Here is a 19,964-nt window from a genome sequence, read left to right as displayed (position 1 = left end):
TCTGACTGGCATAGGATAAATATCACTATATAACTCCTTGGGAGGATTTGTTAAGAGGCATAAAAACAAGGAAACATGTTTCTAGGAACTCATTTGATATGTGAGGCTTTAGAGAAGCAAAATCAGTTTCCTTTGAAGAAGCACTATTGTGATAATTCAGAAAGTTTCCCTCTTTTTTCCTTTTATGGATCATAATGCTTCAAGGCAATCTTTGAGATTTGGGAGACTTCTGTAAATTTAACATATGGAGTGCACTTAAGATATTTAGATGTTTCAAAAAGTGTAGCACTTTATGTGTTAGGAAATCTGGTTCAAGCATTTGAGAATTTGTATATTCACACCTAGGGCGTGTCAGAATTGCTTTTGACGTTTCACTGAGAAAGTGGTAGGAAGAAAGTGGCAGGAAGAAAGTGATTAAGGGATTATTCGAATCTTGTTTCAAACAGAAAAAAAAATCTATGCTATGATGTCAAATATTGAGATCTCCTCTTTAAAAAATGGGTAGCATTTTTTAGATTTCTACAAAGCAGTCATTAAAGTGTGACTTTAGAATAAGATATTGATTTTAGGAAATAGTTGGAAAAGACAAAAGAGATAAAGAGTAAGGATGAATGTGTTTGAGTCCTGAGATAATCATGACAAAATGAACTTAATATTCTATTTGAGGCCCAGGTTATAGAATGGGGCTTATGGTCAGTACGGTAGTCCTCTTTAAAGGTTTCTCTTAGTCACTACTCTATTGGTCTGAATAGACACTATCATCAAGGCAACTCTAATGAAAGAAAATATTTAATTGCAGTCTCAGAGGCCTAGTCCATTATGAAGGCAGGGAGTATGGTGGCATGCATGGCACTAGACCAGTAGCTCAGAGTTTTATCCTAATTTATAGGGAGAGAGAGAGAGAGAGAGAGAGAGAGAGAGAGAGAGAGAGAGAGCGAGAATAACATGTTGGCTTTCAAGTACTTAAAATCCACCCCAGGGGACATATTTTCCCCATGAAGGCTATGCTTCCTCCAATAACACCACATCTTCTGATCCTTCTAATCCTTTCAAATGGTTCCACTACCTGGTAACTGAGCTTTCAAATACATGTGCCCATGGGAATCAGTTTTATTCAAACTACAAGACCCACAGCTGGGGAGATCATGGGTACGAGGATGAACTTACTATTTTTATTTTGTTGCAGGGACTATTTTTATTTTGTTACAAACTACCTCTTAAATATTTATGTTTATATCCATAGATGAATGTTACATTCAACCTTTATCAAAGAAGCTTCTCTGTGCAGGGGATAAATGGTCAATGCATAGACTTATGACTTTTCAAGTTGCATTAAAACTCAAGGGACATTGAAATAAAAGGGTAGAAAAAATGTAAAATATAAATGATATGTAAGAGAGCTGTGAAATACTCTTTTCTCTTCAAGCATGGCTATGTAAATATGAACTTATAACAGTAGTGCTTGTCTGCATAAATATGAGATGAAACACTCAGTCACAGATGGAGGGGATCAGGGATGCATGGAACTTCTTGAACAGGGGAGCTAATGGTTCCCAGTAGAGGACTATTGGAGAAGAGAAAGTGATTGTGATATTGCCAGTGGCAAGATACTCACAGTCTAGCTGATAATTTCCTGCTATTTCCCATTTATGTGACACTGGTCAAAGCCAGTGAATCATAAAAAAAAGGAAAGAAAGAAAATAATAGAATACATGAAAGTGGGATGGGAACACAGTGGGAGAAAAGTGAGAGAAAAGAATAGATGTTGGAGTTGGATAATAGAGAATCCATATTATCAGAATGTATTGTGTGCATACATGATATTGTCAAAAATACACAGAAAGAATCAGATATCACACAATAAATTATGTGAAAAAGAAATGGGAGACAGAAGTTCAGAATAGTCACCAAAGCATAAGGTCAGAGAAAGTTCTGAAAAGAAGGCTCTTAAATCAAGTAAAGCTTAAAGGAGTGTGCAGGGGCTTCCAAAATAGTCAAACACACAGGACAGAGGCACCTCATAATGTCTGACTTTTTCTGCTGCCTGCTGATCTGAAGGTAAAACTCTTAGCTACTTCTCCAGCACCATATCTACCTGTGAGTCGTATGCTTCTTGCCATGTTTATAATTGACCAAACCTCTGAAGCTGTAAGCGAGAGCCAATTAAATGTTTTTCTTTATAAGAGTTGCTGTGGCTATGTTCCATGGGAACCCTAAAACAGTGAGACAAAAGTGAACATTCTTCAATAGCAAAAATCATAAGCATCAAGTTGAAATGTCACAGTTTTGGTAGTCAAACTGATTTTAAATCATTAGGACTACCCATTGGGTCAAAATAAACACAGCTACTTTTTAAAGATACAATAATTAGAGCCTGCCAGCTAAACAAATACCTTGAGAAAAGTTTTCTCCTGTTGAGAATTGGTTGCTATATCTTCATGACTATCACAAATTTTTATACAAAATTTCAAGTTATGAAACACATTTCTAGTTCCTTTAGATGCAAAGATAAAACAATATGTATGCCTTTATTCCCTCCTCAGAATTACTTCTACAATATTTCTGTGTATTGTAAACACTTAGTTACAGTATATCAGAATGTTTATTTCTCTCTTTTATGTTTACCACTAATTACAAGATGAGAAAAAATCACATTATTGACTTGTAATTCAGTACAACATGTTTTTAATTTGCTTATAAATAGCTACTGAAATTTTCAGAGAGAACTGTAAAGTAATAAGCTAAGAATGGCATGATTAATTGGTTGATGAGTTCAAACTAATTTAAATATGTTAAACATCTGCATTTAGAAATGAATGGATGAAAGAAGGTCCTTCACCCTGATGAGTGGTCTGGTCTTATTAACTATGTCACAGTGAGTCCAGATTGATTCCACAGACTTTAAGGCATTATTATTATAATTAAAAATATTTTTGATAGGTAAGTTATACATCATAATATTTACCAGCATAAATTGCATAACTCAGTACCTTTTATATATTCCCAGAACTGTGGAATTATCATAAAAATATGTCTAGAATGTTTTCATAGTGAACAAAAACATTTCTGTGCCTGTGAACAGTCTACTATATTTTTATCTTTTGTTGTTATTGTTGTTGCCCAAACCACCTTTGCTTTCAGATGAATAGGTAAAGGGATGGCTAGGATTAGATTGTCTTGTCTGTCTGGGCAGAGGCAACAAAGAAACATCATCTACACAACCAGAGAACATTGAAGGAAACTGCTTATCCCTGTGCTTAATGGTTTTCTTCATATACTTGAGGATATTACTGTTGACAAAATTCTGTCTCATTTGTAAACAAGAAGAAAGTCTTAAAAATCACCTACATTCCAATAATAGGAATGTACCTTTCAAGCTCTGCTTTCAGAATTTGAAAGTATGCTTTCATGGACATACTTTACATTATTTTCTTTATTTTGGATTTTGAAGATAAATATATAATATGTTGAAATTTTCATGAAGCAAATATAGGACATAAAATTACATTTTCAAAGGTGTTGCTACTCTTTTTATAGTACTAGATTTCACTAAGGTTGAGAATGAGGGTCTTTGTTCATACTTTAATCCATTTTCTGTTCTTAATTCTTGAATAATGTTCATATCATTATTTTAGGTTTCCTTCTCATTTTTCTCTTCTAGAATAATATTAAGAATTTACTTTTTGTTTTAATATACATTTAGTTTTACTATATATAAAAACAAATCACAATGAAACTTAAAAAAGATTCATTGGACTCCTTGTTCATCTGCTCCCACGAAGATACCATATCCTGATCCATCCTAGAGGACCTGCTGCACTCCTTTCTGCTGTATAGACTTCTAGTTTGTCTGCTTCTGTGAAGATACCATATCCTAGAGGACCTGCTGCATGCAGAGCAGTTGGAACCACTGCACTCAAAGCAGTTAAGCAGTTGAGGACCCTCTACACTCAGAGCAGTTGAGGATTGGCTGCACTCAGGGCAGATGGACAACAGCTTGACTGCTCTACTGAAGACCCAACAGTCTGAAGGCCTCCCAGGAGATCTACTGCAGCCAGGGCAATGGATCAGCAGCTTCTCTGTCCCTGAGAAGAGCCCCCAGTTGGAAGGCTCCATAGGTGATCTGATACAGCTAGGGCTTCAGGCCTACCAGAAAGACCTGAAGCAACCCAGAGACAAAAGTGACAGACTTCATACAGTCACCCAGACCAAAAAAATACCAGGGATATCCAGATGGTGAAAAGCAAGCTCAAGATCATAAGCAACAGAAGTCAAAATACGTGGGCATCATCAGAACCCAGTTCTCCCACCACAGCCAGCCCTGAATACATCAACACACTTGAAAATCAGTAACCTGTCCTAAAATCATATCTTATGAAGATAATAGAGTCCCTTAAGGAGGATATCAATAACTCACTGAAAGAAATACAGGAAAACACAGGTAAACAGGTGAAGGAATTGAATAAAGCCATCCAAGACCTAAAAGTGGAAGTAGAAACAATAAAGAAAGCACAAATGGAGGCAAACCTGGAAATGAAAACCTAGGAAAGAGGTCAGGAATTACAGAGGTAAGTATCACCAACAGAATACAAGGAATAGAAGAGAGAATCTCAGGTGTAGAACATACTGTAGAAGAGATTAACAAAACTGTCAAAGAAAATTCAAAACATAAAAAAAAACCTCCTAATCCAATGCATCCAGGAAATTCAAGACACAATGAAAAGACCAAATCTAAGAATAATCAGAATAGAGGAGAACAAAGATTCCCAGCTCAAAGGACCTGAAAATGTCTCTAATAAAATCATAGAAGAAAACTTCCCCAGCCTAAAGAAAGAGATCACTATAAAGGTACAAGAAGCCTATAGAACACCAAATAAATGGGACAAGAAAAGAAAATCTTCTCATCACATAATCATCAAAACACTAAATGCACAGCACAAAGAAAGAATATTAAAAGCTGCAAGGAAAAAGGCCAAGTAACATACAAAGGTAGACCTATCAGAATTTCACCAGACTTCTCAACAGAGTCAGAGGTCATGCAGACTTTAAGAGAACACAAATGCCAGCCCAGGATACTATACCCAGCAAGACTCTCAAACAACATAGATGGAGAAACCAAAATATTCCAGGACAAAACCAAATTCAAACAGTATCAATCTACCAACCCAGCCCTACGGAGAATCTTGGAAGAAAAACTCCAATACAAGGAAGATACCTGCACCAGGATAAGATATTAAGCATCTCAGAACAAAGCCAAAAACAGAGAGCCACAAGCACATAAAGCCACCTACAAAAACAAACATATCAGGAACCAACAGTCATTTCTCTTTAATATCTCTCAATATTAATGGATTCAACTCACCTATAAAAAGACATAAGCCAGCAGAATGGATATGCAAATAAGATCCAGCATTTTGCATATAAGATCTTACATACAAGAAACCCACCTCAATAACAAAGACAGATACTATCTCAGAGTAAAAGGATGGAAAAAGGACTTCCAAGCAAATGGTCCCAGGGAACAAGCAGGAGTTGCCATCCTAATATCCAATAAAAGAGACTTTCAACCCAAAGTTATCAAGCATGATGAAGAAGGGCACTTAATATTCATCATGGGGAAAATCTACCAAGAGAAAGTCTCAACTCTGAACATCTATGCTCCCAATGCAAGAGCACCTACATTCATAAAAGAAACTTTACCAAAACTCAAAACACACATTGAACCCCACACAATAATAGTGGGAGATTTAACACCCCACTCTCACCAATGGACAGGTCATTGAAACGGATACTATACAGACAAACAATAAAACTATGAGAGATTATGAACCAAATGGATTTAACAGATATCTAGAACATTTCACCCTAAATAAAAAGAATACACCTTCTCAGCACCTCATGGTACCTACTCCAAAATCAACCATGTAATTGGTCACAAAACAACCCTCAACAGATACAAGAAGATTGAAATAATACAATGCATCTTATCAGATCATCATGGCCTAAGGCTGGTCTTCAATAACAGCAAAAACTACAGAAAGCCCACATACACATAGAAACTGAACAACTCTCTACTCAATGATAACTTGGTCAGGGAAGAAATAAAGAAAGAAATTAAATATTTCCTGGAATTTAATGAAAATGTTGGCATACTATATCCAAACGTATGGAACAAAATTAAAGTACTGCTAAGAGGAAAGTTCATAGCACTAAGTGCCCTGGTAAAGAAACTGGAGAGGTCTTACACTAACAACTTAACAGTACACCTGAGAGCTCTAGAACAAAAAGAAGCAAACCCAAGAGGAATAGAAGGCAGGAAATAGTCAAACTCATGGCCAAAATCAACCAAATAGAAACAAAGAAAAAAACACAAATAATCAGCAAACCCAAAATCTGGATCTTTGATAAAATCAACAAGATAAATAAACCCCTAGCTAATCTAACTAAAGGGCCAAGGGGCAGTATCTAAATTAATAAAATTAGAAATGAAAAGGGAGACATAACAACAGAAATGGAGGAAATTCAAAGAATCATAAGATCCTACTACAAAACCCTATACTCATCAAAATTGGAAAGTCTAGATGAAATGGATGTTTTCTAGACAGAAGCCACATACCAAAGTTAAATCAAGAGCAGGTAAACTATCTAAACAGGTCCATATCACACAAGAAAATAGAAGAAGTCATTAAAAACCTTCCAACCAACAAAAGCCCAGGGCCAGATGGATTTAGTGAAGAATTCTACCAGACCTTCAAAAAAGACCTGATACCAATTTTCCTCAAGCTATTCCAAAAAATAGAAACAGAAGGAGCACTACCTAACTCCTTCTATGAAGCCACAATTACTCTGATACTTAAACCACACAAGAGTCCAACTAAAAAAAGAGAACTTCAGACCAATCTCACTTATGAAGATCAAAGCAAACATATTCAATAAAATTCTTGCAAACTGAATCCAAGTACAGATCAAAATCATTATTCACTACGATCAAGTAGGCTTCATTCCAGGGATGCAAGGTTGGTTTAATATATGAAAATACATGAACATAATCCACTATATAAACAAACTCAAAGGAAAAAAAAACACATGATGATCTCTTTAGATGCAGAAAAAGCATTTTACAAAATACAACACTCCTTCATGTTAAAAGTATTGGAGAGATCCGAAATTCATTGCCCATTCCTAAACATAATAAAAGCAATTTGCTTCAAACCAACAGCCAATATCAGATTAAAGGGAGACATACTTGAAGCAATCCTATTGAAATTGAGGACAAAACAAGGATGCCCATTCTCCCCATATCTATTCAATATAATTCTTGGAGTGCTATGTAGAACAATAAGACAACAAAAAGAGAGGAGGGGATACAAAGTGGTAAAGAAGAATTAAAGGTATCACTATTTGCAGATGAGCTGATAGTATATATAAGCGACCCCAAAAATTCTACCAGAGAACTGCTCCAGCTGATAAACAACTTCAGCAAAGTGGCTGGAAATAAATTTAACTCAAATAAATCAGTAGCCTTCCTTTATACAAAAGATAAACAGGCTAAGAAGAAATTAGGCAAACAACTCCTTTTATAATAGCCACAAATGATATCAAATATCTTGGAGTAACTCTAACCTAACAAGTGAAAAGATCTGTATGACTTCAAGTCTCTCATGAAAGAAATCAAAGAAGATCTCAGAAAATTGAAAGATCTCCCATGCTCATAAATTGGCAGAATTAATATAGTAAAAATGGCCATTCTACCAAAGTCAATCTATAGATTCTGTGGAGAGCCTCAGCTGCCACCCTAAATATGGTGCCTGGCCTCTGGCCAGAGCAGAAAGCACCGCAATAAACAAGTCCTTATTTGGAGCACCATGATAAACAAGTCCTTATTTAGAAAAGTTGAGTGCCTCCAGTTTGTGATGCAAGCTGGCATGATTTCTTGTGGCCTATTATGCTTTGCCACATAGCCAATGCTGATTGGGACCAGGCAAAGTATTTAACCCATGAGTTCTGGGGGCTGGGAAGAGAGATGAATGAATGATTCTGTAGTGCAAGGTTCCTGAATAAACTGCTTGGAGAAGTGTTCGTAGTCGCCTCCTTATTTCTGCTGGTCGGTGAGGCGGCGAGAAGATTCAATGCAATCTCCATCAAAATCCCAACATAATTCTTCAAAGACATGGAAAGAGCAATTCTCAAATTCATGTGGAAAGGCAAAAAACTCAGAATAGTGAAAACAATTCTTAACAATAAAAGAATGGCTGGGGGAATCACCATCCCTGACCTCAAGAGCAATAGTGATAAAAACTGCATGGTATTGGTACAGAGACAGACAAGTTTATCAATGGAAAAGAATTGAAGACCCAGAAATAAAACCACACGCTTATGGTGACTTGATTTTTGACTAAGACGCCAAAAATATACAATGAAAAAAAAAAGCATCTTCAATAAATGGTGCTGGTCTAACTGTCTGTATGGAGAAGAATGAAAATTTCTATTTTCATTTCTATTGAACAAACCTCAAGTCCAAGTGGATCAAGGACCTCCACATAAAACCAGATGTATTGAATCTAATAGAAGAGAAAGTGGGAAAGAGCTTTGAACTCATTGGCACAGGGGGAAATTTCCTAAACAGAATTCCAATGGCTCGTGCTCTAAGATCAAGAATTGATAAATGGGACCTCATAAAACTGGAAGGCTTCTATAAGACAAAGGACATGTCAATAAAAGAAATTTACAACCTACAGATTGGGAAAAAAATCTTCACTAACCTCACATCCGGTAGGGGGCTAATAACAAAAATATATGAAGAACTCAAGAAATTAATCACCAAAAAAGCCAAACAACCCAATCAAAAATGGAGTATAGAATTAAACTGAGAATTCACAACTGAGGAATCTCAAGTGATTGAGAAGCACCTAAAGAAATGTTCAAAGTCTTAAGTGATCAGAGCAATGCAAATCAAAACAACCCTGAGTTTTCACCTTACACCAATCAGAATGTCTAAGATCAAAACCTCAGGTGACAATACATTTTGGAGAGGATGAGGAGAAAGAGGCACATTCCTCCATTGCTGGTACAACCACTCTGGAAATCAATCTGGAGATTCCTCAGAAAACTGGAAATAGATCAACCTGAAGACCCAGATATACCACTTTTGGGAATATATCCAAAAGATGCTCCACCTTGCCACAGGGGCATGTGTTCTACTATGTTCATAGCAACTTTATTTGTGATAGCCAGAAGCTGGAAATAACCTAGATGTCCCACAACAGAAAATGGATACAGAAAATGTGTTTCATTTACACAACGGAATACTACTCAATTAAGAATGAGGACATCTTGGGGTTTGCAGGCAAATGAATGGAAAATATCATCCTGTGTGAGGTAACTCAGACTCAAAAGGACATGCATGGTATGTACTCACTAATAAGTGCATATTAGCCAAAAAAAAAAAAAAAAAAAGTACAGAATACCCAAGATATAGTCCACAGAACTCACAAAGATCAACAAGCTGCAGTGTCCAAGTGAGGACACCTCATTCCCACTTGGGAGAGAGAAGAAAGCAATCACAATTGGGGAAGAAGAGAGGGACCTGGAAGGAAAAGTGGACAGGGTGTGGAGGGAAGTGTTGGGGAGAGGCGAACCTGATCTAGTATTGGGTGAAGGAAAAGGACTGAAGCCCTGAGGCCAGCAGAAAGAACAGAAACAGGCAACCTCTGGAAACAGGAGGCTGGGGAGACCCTCTAGAATGGACCAGAGATCTGTGGGTGACTCTCAGAACTCAAATGGAAGAACCTTAGATGAAATGTCTGACATTGGGGAGAGGGAACTTATAGAGCCCACCTCTGGCAGGAAGACAGGACATCAAGTGAGGGTTGGGGTTGCCATCCTACAGTCACAACTCTGACCCATAATTCTTCCAGTATGAAAGAAATACAGGGACAGAAATGGAAAGGAGCCTGAGGAAAAGAAGGTCCAGTGACAGGCCCAAAGTGGGATCCAGCTGAAGGACTAAGACCTGAAGAAATAACACTATTTCTGAGGCTATGGAGCAATCACAAAAAGGGACCTAGCATGGCTGCCCTCCAAAAGACCCAACAAGCAGCTGAAAGAGTCAGATGCAGATATTTGCACCCAAACAATGGACAGAAGCAACTTACCCCTGTTGTTGAATTAGGGAAGGCTGAAAGAAACTGAGGAGAAGGGCAATCCTGTAGGAGGACCAGCAGTCTCAATTAATCTGGACCCCTGAGATCTCTGAAACACTATACCACCAAACAGATAGCATATACCATCTGATTTGAGGCCCCCAACACACAAATAGTAGAGGACTTCTAGGTCTATGTTCATTCAGAGATGATGCACCTAACCCTCAAGAGACTGGAGGCCCTAGGGAATTTAGAGGTCAGGTGAGGTGGGGGTTCAGGACATCCATGTGGAGACAGAGGGGTGGGGAGGAGGTATGGGATGTGGAACAGTCAGAGGGTAGATCAGGGGGCAAAGGGAATGAAATATGGTGTGGAAAAAAGTGGAAAAAAAGATTAATTTTTATTTTGTGTGTATGTGTTAATACCAACATGGATGTTTGTGAACTTGGTGTATACTTGGTACCCACAGAGTCCAGAAGACGCTATCAAATCTCCCAGTAGAGGAGTTAGGGACAAATGTAAGCCATTAATTTGATGCTGGAAACTAAATCCATATCTTCTGTAAGAATAGCCAGTATTCTCAGTAGCTGAGCCATTTCTCCATCCTTAATGTTAGCAAATACTTACAAACCAAGAAAATATCTTACCTGCCTCTAGAAGTGTTTTTTGACAATATAGTGTGAGGCCTTTCTTCTGGTTATATTCAGAACAAAATAAAATAATCCAGTGGCCTACTAGAAAGTCAACTCACAGTGAACTATATTAAAATAATTCTAACTTTCTGTATTTATTTTACTTTTCTGTTTGTTTGAGATGTGTTTTTGCTGTGTAGATCAGGCTGGCCCATAAATCACAGAGATCTTTTTGCTTATATCCCTTGAGTGCTGAGGCTAAAGGCATTACAGTGATTTGAATGAAAAGTCTCACATAGATTTTCATAAGGAAAATGTAAGATTCTCTAACATGTAATAAAGACACATGCTCCACTATGTTCATAGCAGCCTTATTTATAATAGCCAGAAACTGGAAACAACCCAAATGTGTGACCAACTACTTTCTGATAGAGCTTATTGTCCACTTCACATGATGGAACCCATAACTTATACTGTCAGTGATCTCAAGAACTTTTAGCTAGGTCTGTCATGTTTCCAAAAAGAAAATCTAGTACTATTATTGTGCTAAATGGATATAGCAATAAAACAACTCTGAATAACTTATTACCATGCCAATAGAGGAGTTCACCACTCAACCCTCAACAGAGAGCTTCTTTTACAGTAGAAGGCAATTAACACATTAGTTGATTCACATCTGGTAAATATGTAGACAATACCAAACTTCGGAGTAAATGGAATGAAAATGATACTTCCTTCCCTATAAACTTAAGGATATATTCAGACGGGGGTGCAAAGACTTTAAGAACAAGAGGTTTTTGGATAACTTCAAGTAAACCAAATTTTCTCTACAAAATAAGGCATATTCAATAAATTAGCAGAGACTGTGACAGCATGCACAAGACCTTCAAGGCAGGTCCCAGCTTGGAGAAGGGGAGACAGACATGAAGTCCAAGTGTTTTCTAAAGAGCTATTGGCATTGATTGTGACTTTGAAAGGGAAAGTCAATTTTCTTTAATGACACTCCATCATACTCTTGGCAGTAGTTAGCTAACACACAAACTGGATAATATGGGTTTAAAGAACACACACACACACATAGGAAAAAGAGAGAAAGAGAAAGAGAGAGAGAGACAGAGATAGAGAGACAGAGACAGAGACAGAGAGAGACAGAGAGACAGAGAGAAAGAGACAGACAGAGACAGACAGAGACAGAGACAGAGACAGGGAAAGACAGAGAGTCAGAGATAGAGATACACATAGACACACAAACACAAAGAAACATAGCCACAGAGAAAGATAGACATAAAGAGAGAGACAGAGAGGAGCTAGAGATAGACAGACAGATGATAAAACAGACAGAGAGGTAGACAGAGAAAACATGAAAGTGGGTGACAGGTGGGGAAGCTCTAGAAGGAGTGGCAGGAAGGGGACAAATATAATTATAATATATAGAATAAAACTCAATATTTTATAAAACTATTTTTATATTAAATCATTCATGACCATAGTCTTAGATCTAGTGTGAATTTGAAGATTATATAATTTAATATTTTCTTATGCATTAATCTAAGGTGTCCAGTAAATTAGCAATTATTTGAGTCGAGAATATCTGTATTGATGGATAATTCTTTCATTGGGTTGGCACACTTATCTAATCTATTAATTGCCTTCTTTGTGAAACAACTAAATGTATTTTAATTAACTTGTCTGTTAAGTCCTTTAATGATGATCCTAATACCTCTATATACAAGCTGAATATACAATGTTATAAATTTCTTTTGAAATTAAGTATTTTGTGTCTGTGACTTTCCACTAGCCCAATGCCATTAAGAGTTTTTTTATGAAGAAGTGCATTTGTAAGATTGGTAGATTTCCATTTTTTTTCTTCCTTTTTTCTTTATTTCTTGGCTGCTTTATAAATCAAGATCTTGGTGAGAATAAGTGATGGGTTGTTGTCAAATCCTTGAGGATCCAGACTGAAATCTATAGGGAATAGCAATAGAAAGCGTTGAGCTTCAAAAATAAAAAAAAAAAAGTTGGATAATTAGATTTAAATTGGGTCACCTCCTTACTCTCAACAATGTCTACTCTCCAATTTAGTATTATTGTATTTCCTAGGGGAAAGGATGAGAACAATTTTGTACTGTACAAGATGAATGTCCATTAGAAGGAATTTTAAAAAGTGGAAGAAAACAAATAATAGCTGTGGTGCTTTGAATGAGAATGGCTTCCATAGACCAAATGCTTGGTCCCTAACTTGTAGAACTGTTTTGGGAAGCATGATGAGTTGTGGCCTTCTTGGAAGGGATACATCAGCTGGTATTGAGGTTTTAGAAGCCCAGTCTTGCTGTCTTCCTCATGCTTGGGGATCAGATATAAGTTGTCAGCCATTCCTCTAGCAACACGCCTGCCTGGCATGTTCATTGGCTGTGAACCCACACTCTGAAACTCTGAAGCAATCCCTCAACTAAATTCTTGGTTATGGTATCTCTTCACAGGAAAAAAGTAGCTAAGACTTTACCTAAGGTTCTGTTCTTAAAATTAGTTTATTTTTTTTTATTCCATCATCTTAGGTTCATTTTTGTAAATATTTGAATACAAAACAAATGATGGTAAATAGGTCTTTACAATTTTAAATAGAAAGTCAAACAAGAATTTGGATTTATTCTATTGGTTCTAAGTTTTAAATTTTATCTAAAGTACACAGTTTGTACCTAAGTTGTACAGAAATTAAACTGTTACCTATAAGATATCAAGGTTCAGTTTGGCAAGGCTATCATGGCAAGCCTTTACTAATTGATTAGAGTCAGCTTTAGAAAGAATATTACGTTAAATTTATGGTGAAGGGAGACACATTATTTGTAGTTTGAAAGGAACAATATAATATTTTGTTAAAGAGTATGCTATATAATTTTCTCTCATCTTTCTATTTTTTCTATATATTATTTCTTAAGGTAGTGCTATGAATCACTTTATTTTATGGCTCTATTATGTGGCACTTCATCCTACTTATCTCTTAAAGTTTATTCTGATTGTAAATAATTTTTATTTTATTTTTTAAATATCTGTGTGGGTAGGCCTTTAAGTATGTATGTACACACAAGTGCAAGTATATACAGAGGCCAGAAGAGGGGGTTGGAGTCCCTAGAGCTGAAGTTACAAGAGGTTTTGAACTCCATCAGGTCTTCTTAGAGAGCTGGGATTTGAAGCCTATGCCAGCATATGTGGGCTCATTTGTTTGTTTACTTGTTTATGTATTGTTCAATTAGTTTTCATTTAGACAGGCATACTACTGGAGCAGTGGCTGAGCGCTTACAGCTTTCATGATCCATAGCATGAGGAAGAGAGCAAGACTAGGTCTGTGTGGGGATAGAATTCAGGAGTTTCTACAAGCAAGAATACTCTAAATACCTAATATCAATTATGTGATTTTTCACAAGCCATTATTGATAAAATATCTTGTGCCTTGCTGACTAGTAAGAAGTAAACAAGCAGTTCAAGGATTATGCAAATGGCAAAATTCTTTCTTCCTTTTTCTCTCCTCTGATTTCTCTCACTATTCCTCTTTTTCTTTTCTTTTCTTTCTTATCTGTATCCTTTGCCCACCATTGCACATCCAAGAACTCTCCTAAACTTGAGATGCATTTCTTTCTTTCTTTCTTTCTTTTTTTTTTTTTTTTTTTGGTTTTTCGACAGGGTTTCTCTGAGTAGCCCTGGCTGTCCTGGAACTCACTCTGTAGACCAGGCTGGCCTCAAACTCAGAAATCCGCCTGCCTCTGCCTCCCAAGTGCTGGGATTAAAGGCGTGCGCCACAGCCACCTGGCCTGAGATGCATTTCTTTACTACAGAAGACACAATGTTTTATTATAGCTACATGTTAATAGTAACATGCTTAAATCTTCATGTTCTCTCAAAAACAAAAAACAAAAACAAAAGCTAAACAAACAAGCCTCATATTTAAGTATGATTTTGGCAATGATATATATTATACACAACTTTCAGTCTCAAAGTATTCTTTTCTTTTAGGTATTGGCTTTCAATTTTTATTTATCATATATATGTATATATATTTGAGATCATAGTTTCTCTCCTTCCCTTTCCTTCCTCCAACATATTCCATATACAACCCATTGCTCACAATCAACTTTATGGTTTTATTTTGCTTGCAATTGTTGGTGTGTGTTTCTGTGTGTGTGTGTGTGTATGTGTGTGTGTGTGTGTGTGTGTGTGTGTGTGAGAGAGAGAGAGAGAGAGAGAGAGAGAGAGATAGAGAGAGAGACAGAGAGAGAGACACAGAGAGAGACAGAGAGAGATTTACCATCTAGGTGGTCTCAATACAATACAACCGTTTTACTCTAAGGTGTTCTGCCTTGCCACTCTTGTGCTAGCATATCTAGCAGACTGTAGCTGAGTTGGTGTTCACCTTTCTTCTTTGGGTCTTACAGCACCACGAACATTAGTCCATAGGGTGAAGGCTGCAGTTAAGCACCAGCTTGACTTTTCCATGTTCAGTGAGTTGTGCAGATGTTGTCAACAATATGGCCTGTCAATTTGTGCAGAACAACCCAAAGCCTTTGCAGTAGCCTGGGTCATTTGGGTTTCCCAGAAGTCCACTTTGACCTAAAACACTGATTATATAAAACTCATTCCCCAGTACTGGAAGCTTTATTTAGTGACAAAAGATTGTCCACTTGGGGCTCTTCCCCCCATTCCCTGGTATTTGTCAATTTCATTTAGATCATCTACATATATGTATATGTATTTAGGAAGTTTCTATTGTATTAGTTTTTCATGACAACCCTGAAAATGGCCCTTAGTTTTATCTGTCTTTCCTTCTCTTCTCTCTCATCCCATTCTCCTCTTTGCCACTTGTTTCTTCCATCCATTCATAACTAAGTATTCTATTTCCCTTTGGAAAGAAAATCTATGCCTCTTCTGTACCTCCTCATTCTGTACCTAACCCCTATGGTTATGAAATTTATTGCTTGCTTATCAACAACTTAATCTCTAGTATCCATATATAAGCAAATACATACCATATTTGTCTTTCTGGGTCTGGATTTCTTTACTTATTATGATTTTACCTAGTTCTAACCAAATACCTGTGAAATTCATGATTTCATTTTTCAAAAAGCTAAGTAATATTCCAATGTGTATGTATACCATATATTTTTATCTATTCAACTGTTGAAAGATATGCTCACCTTTTCCAATTTTTGAATAAAGAAACAATAAACATGTTTGAGCATATATCTCTACAGTAGGATGCATATGACTTTGGGTATATGCTCAAAAAAGGTGGAACTGGATCTTTAAATAGATAAATCTTCTTGGGAAGCTTCCATTCTGACTTCTATAGTGGCTGTACAAGCTTGCCCTCCTAGCAATGGGTGTTCTCCTTATTCTACATCCTTGCCAGCCCGGTTTTCTGTTTGGTGTTCTGTAGGCTTCTTAATCTTAGGCACCTGCTTTTTTTTTAGGTTAGGAAAATATTATTCTATGATTTTGTTGAAGATATTTTTTGTGCCTTAGGCTGGGCTTTCTTTTCCTTCCTCTATTCCTTTTATTCTTAGACTTAGCCTTTTCATAGTGTCCTAGCTTCCCAGGATGTTTCTTTTCTTTTTAGATTTAATAATTTTTTTGGCCAAGGTATTCATTTCTTCTATTTTGTCATTAATGCTTGAGACTCTTTATTTTTATATTTTTTCTCTACTACAACACATCCTGACAAAAGTCTCTCCTCCACCTAGTCATGTTACTTCCCCGCCAACTCCCCTCTCCCTCAGAGCCACTGTTTTCCATTTCCCTTAAGGAAAGAGGAGGATTCCCAGGAATGTCAGCAAAGCAGGACTACATAAGACAAGGCACCCTCATATCAAGTCTGGACAAGGGAATCCAGTAGTAGAAAACAGGTACCAAGAGTCAGTGACATTCTTCATTCCAGCTGTTAGGAGTTCCACACAAACCCCAAGCAAAACAATCACAGTATAGGTGCAGAGGACCTAGTGCAGTCCCCTGCAGACTCTGCTTCAGTCTCTGAGCCCCTCTGAATCCTACTTAATTGATTCTTTGGGCCATATTTTCCTGGTGTCATCAACCCCTCTGGCTCCTACAGTCTTTCCCTCTCTTCTGTGGTGCTCACAGAGCTTTGCCTAATATTTGTCTGTGGGTCTTTGCATAATGTCTAAGAATTTATCTTCCACTTCTTGTGTTTCATTGGTGAGGTTTACCTCTGAGGTTCCTGTTTGAGTTCTGTGGACTCCTTCCACACAATCCGGACAGTATCGAAAGTGAAACAGTGCCATGGGCCTGAGGGCTGTGGCTGCCCACCTGTTGAGCGAAACCTGGTTCCAGTTACATTCAAAAGCTCCACCCCCACACAGTAACAAGGAAGTCACTGATTGGACTGTTACACTGATGTATTTTGGGGGGAGTGGTTTTTGCCCCAGGTAATATACCTGTTGGGAGAACAAAGGAATTATTATTAAAGAACAAAGATGGCTGAGCAGTAAAGTCTCCTGTCTAATTTTTACCCTTCCACGTGGGTAGGTATGTCTGTGGCCACTCTATCCTATCCCTAACTCTCTCTAGCAGCTGCTCTTCTTTCTAACTCCATTTTTCCAAATTACCCATTGTTTAACGTTACTGTAGGCCAGTAACAGAGTTCCTAAGATTTCAATTTTCAGTTTCCCTCAGTTTGGGATTTCTTTATTGATTCTATTTCCACTTTCATGTCTTGGACTGTTTTCATTTCATTCTACTCTTTGTTTTTGTTTTTCTTTTCCATAACTTAATAACTTTATTATTTGGGAATTTTATACAATGCACCTTGATCATACTTGCTTCCCATTCTTCCACAGTCCACCCTCCCATACTTATGCCCACCTCACCCCCAATAACAACAACAAAAACACCAAATCGAATTTGTGTTGCACATATAGTCATTGGAACATGGTCACAATCTATGCTACTGCTACACTAAGACTTCAAAGTTCAGAGCTTTAATATTAAACAGCGGTGATACTAACATACATGGAATTTATCTCCTTTTCTAAACTTAATATTCTTTTATTTTTTATTTTTTAAGACAGGGTTTCTGTTTGTAGCCCTAGCTGTCCTGGAACTCATTCTGTAGACCAGGCTAACCTCGAACTCAGAAATCTATCTGCCTCTGCCTCCCAAGCACTGGGATTAAAGGCATTCTCCATCACTGCCTGTGGTGTTAATATTCTTATAAGCTTCAGAGAATCCACTCAAATCCATCTCTCACTGGTCAAATGGACTCCAGAGAAGCACAGCCTGTTTCCTTATCTTCTGCTTATCTGAGAGTGGGCGATTTACCCCTTTTCTTGGTTTTGGAGCTTCCTTACCCCAACCTGCCAAGGATCACAGGCCTAGAATTTTAAAATTTAGACCCCCTCCCCAAATTTTTTCTCTCTAAATTTCTTAACTTTACTTTTTGTCAATACATATACAGAATATATCTAAGACAGTTCTGAAGCATCCATGCACAGCTACTTCAACTGGGCCTTCACATTGCTAGTGCCAGATGGTCCACAACCTGGACAGCAAGTAAAACAGCCACTTATTCATTAATTATCAACAAAAGGCTGGGATGTTGGGATTCAGACAGGAATGGAAGCAGTGCATATTTTATATGCCAAAGGAACCTGGGTTCCAGCTTCTTCCAGAAAGCCTCAGTCTCTACCTATTACAGAGCATAGCTGGCATACCCGCCTTCTGTCCTGAACTTTCCCCATGGGTTGGGCTTTCCCTCCCCGAGAAGGTCTTTCCTATATAATTTAGACACCCTGTTCTCTCTCTCTTTCCTGCTTTCTGCATTTTCTCTCTTCCTTTGAGAGCATGCTACTCTCTTTCAATTTCCCACCCTCTCTCTCTCTATGGAGACTTCCCTGGCCTAATTCCTTGGGGTCAATGAACTCACTCAAAGCTGCTTCCCAATAAACCTATCTTTATATATTGCAATTTGGCTTTAACTGGATCATTTCATTGGCAGAGAATAACGTATCAATAATTGTCAGACAAGTAAAATATATACTTAAAATACATATTCTTCCTTTTAGAAGACTTTTGTTGTTGTTGTTAAAATGTATTGTTTGTCAGTCATGGGGTATCTGTCTGACATCACAACACTCTGTAATCTGAGCTAGAGGAATCCTCCCTGTCAGGGCAGCCTGGGCTACATAGGGAGTCTTTCTTTTCTGTCAGGACAGCCTGGGCTACATAGGGAGTCTTTCTTTCCTACCAGGACAGCCTGGGCTACATAGGGAGTCTTTCTTTCTATTTATAAAAAGGAACTAACACAACCCTCACTCAAAAATCAGTGAAACAAATGTTTCTTGTTGCTTCATACTTTTTATGATAAAAATTCATAATTTGTGTCTTGGTTACTAACTATTATTACTACCAACATCAATTGTTTTTTGATTTTTTATTGTAAGTTTTGATTATGCTAGTTATTAAATTCTTGCAATTGTATTAAAGTGGCAAAATGATTATTCTTTCCATTTCTGTATAAGAATGAACAGATTAATAAATTACATCATTGAAACACAGCAAAGAAAAATGGAAGCGATGGCTTGGGAGAAGTCTTTCACGTTGTTTGCAAATAGTCAACCCTTCTTCCAAGAAGACACCAGAGGCATCAGAAGACCTCAGAGACGCTTAGAGGGAAAGGAGCTCACCAGAGGCATCAGAAGACCTCAGAGACGCTTAGAGGGAAAGGAGCTCACCAGAGGCATCAGAAGACCTCAGAGACACTTAGAGGGAAAGGAGTTTACATTTATGGAGGAAGTTAAAAAAAAAAAAGTCTTTTCAGAGAAGATATTTAGTTCCTTGTGCAGTGTACCTGGATGACGTAGCTTCATATTTCTATGCATTCCTTACTACCAGTCCTTAATGGTGCTCATACTTATGAGCATAAAAATATTCAATAATACTAACACTAAATGCTTTGTAGAACTTATGAAACAAGAATTCATTTATGATTAGAAATCCCAACCTAACCTACACATGTATATTTCCTCTATTACTTATTTATACCAAAATAACTTTTGATTATATTTCCTGTGTAACTAAAATGAATCAGATGTGATAAAACAAGAAAGTACCGATCTAAATGAGTTTTCACCTTGGTAATTCATTTCTGTCTAGCTAGATCATGCCATCTGGTGTAGAGTGAGTGCTA

Source organism: Mastomys coucha, unplaced genomic scaffold, assembly GCF_008632895.1.
Source record: "Mastomys coucha isolate ucsf_1 unplaced genomic scaffold, UCSF_Mcou_1 pScaffold19, whole genome shotgun sequence".
In the NCBI taxonomy this organism is placed as follows: domain Eukaryota; kingdom Metazoa; phylum Chordata; class Mammalia; order Rodentia; family Muridae; genus Mastomys; species Mastomys coucha.
This window is presented reverse-complemented; position numbering follows the sequence as displayed.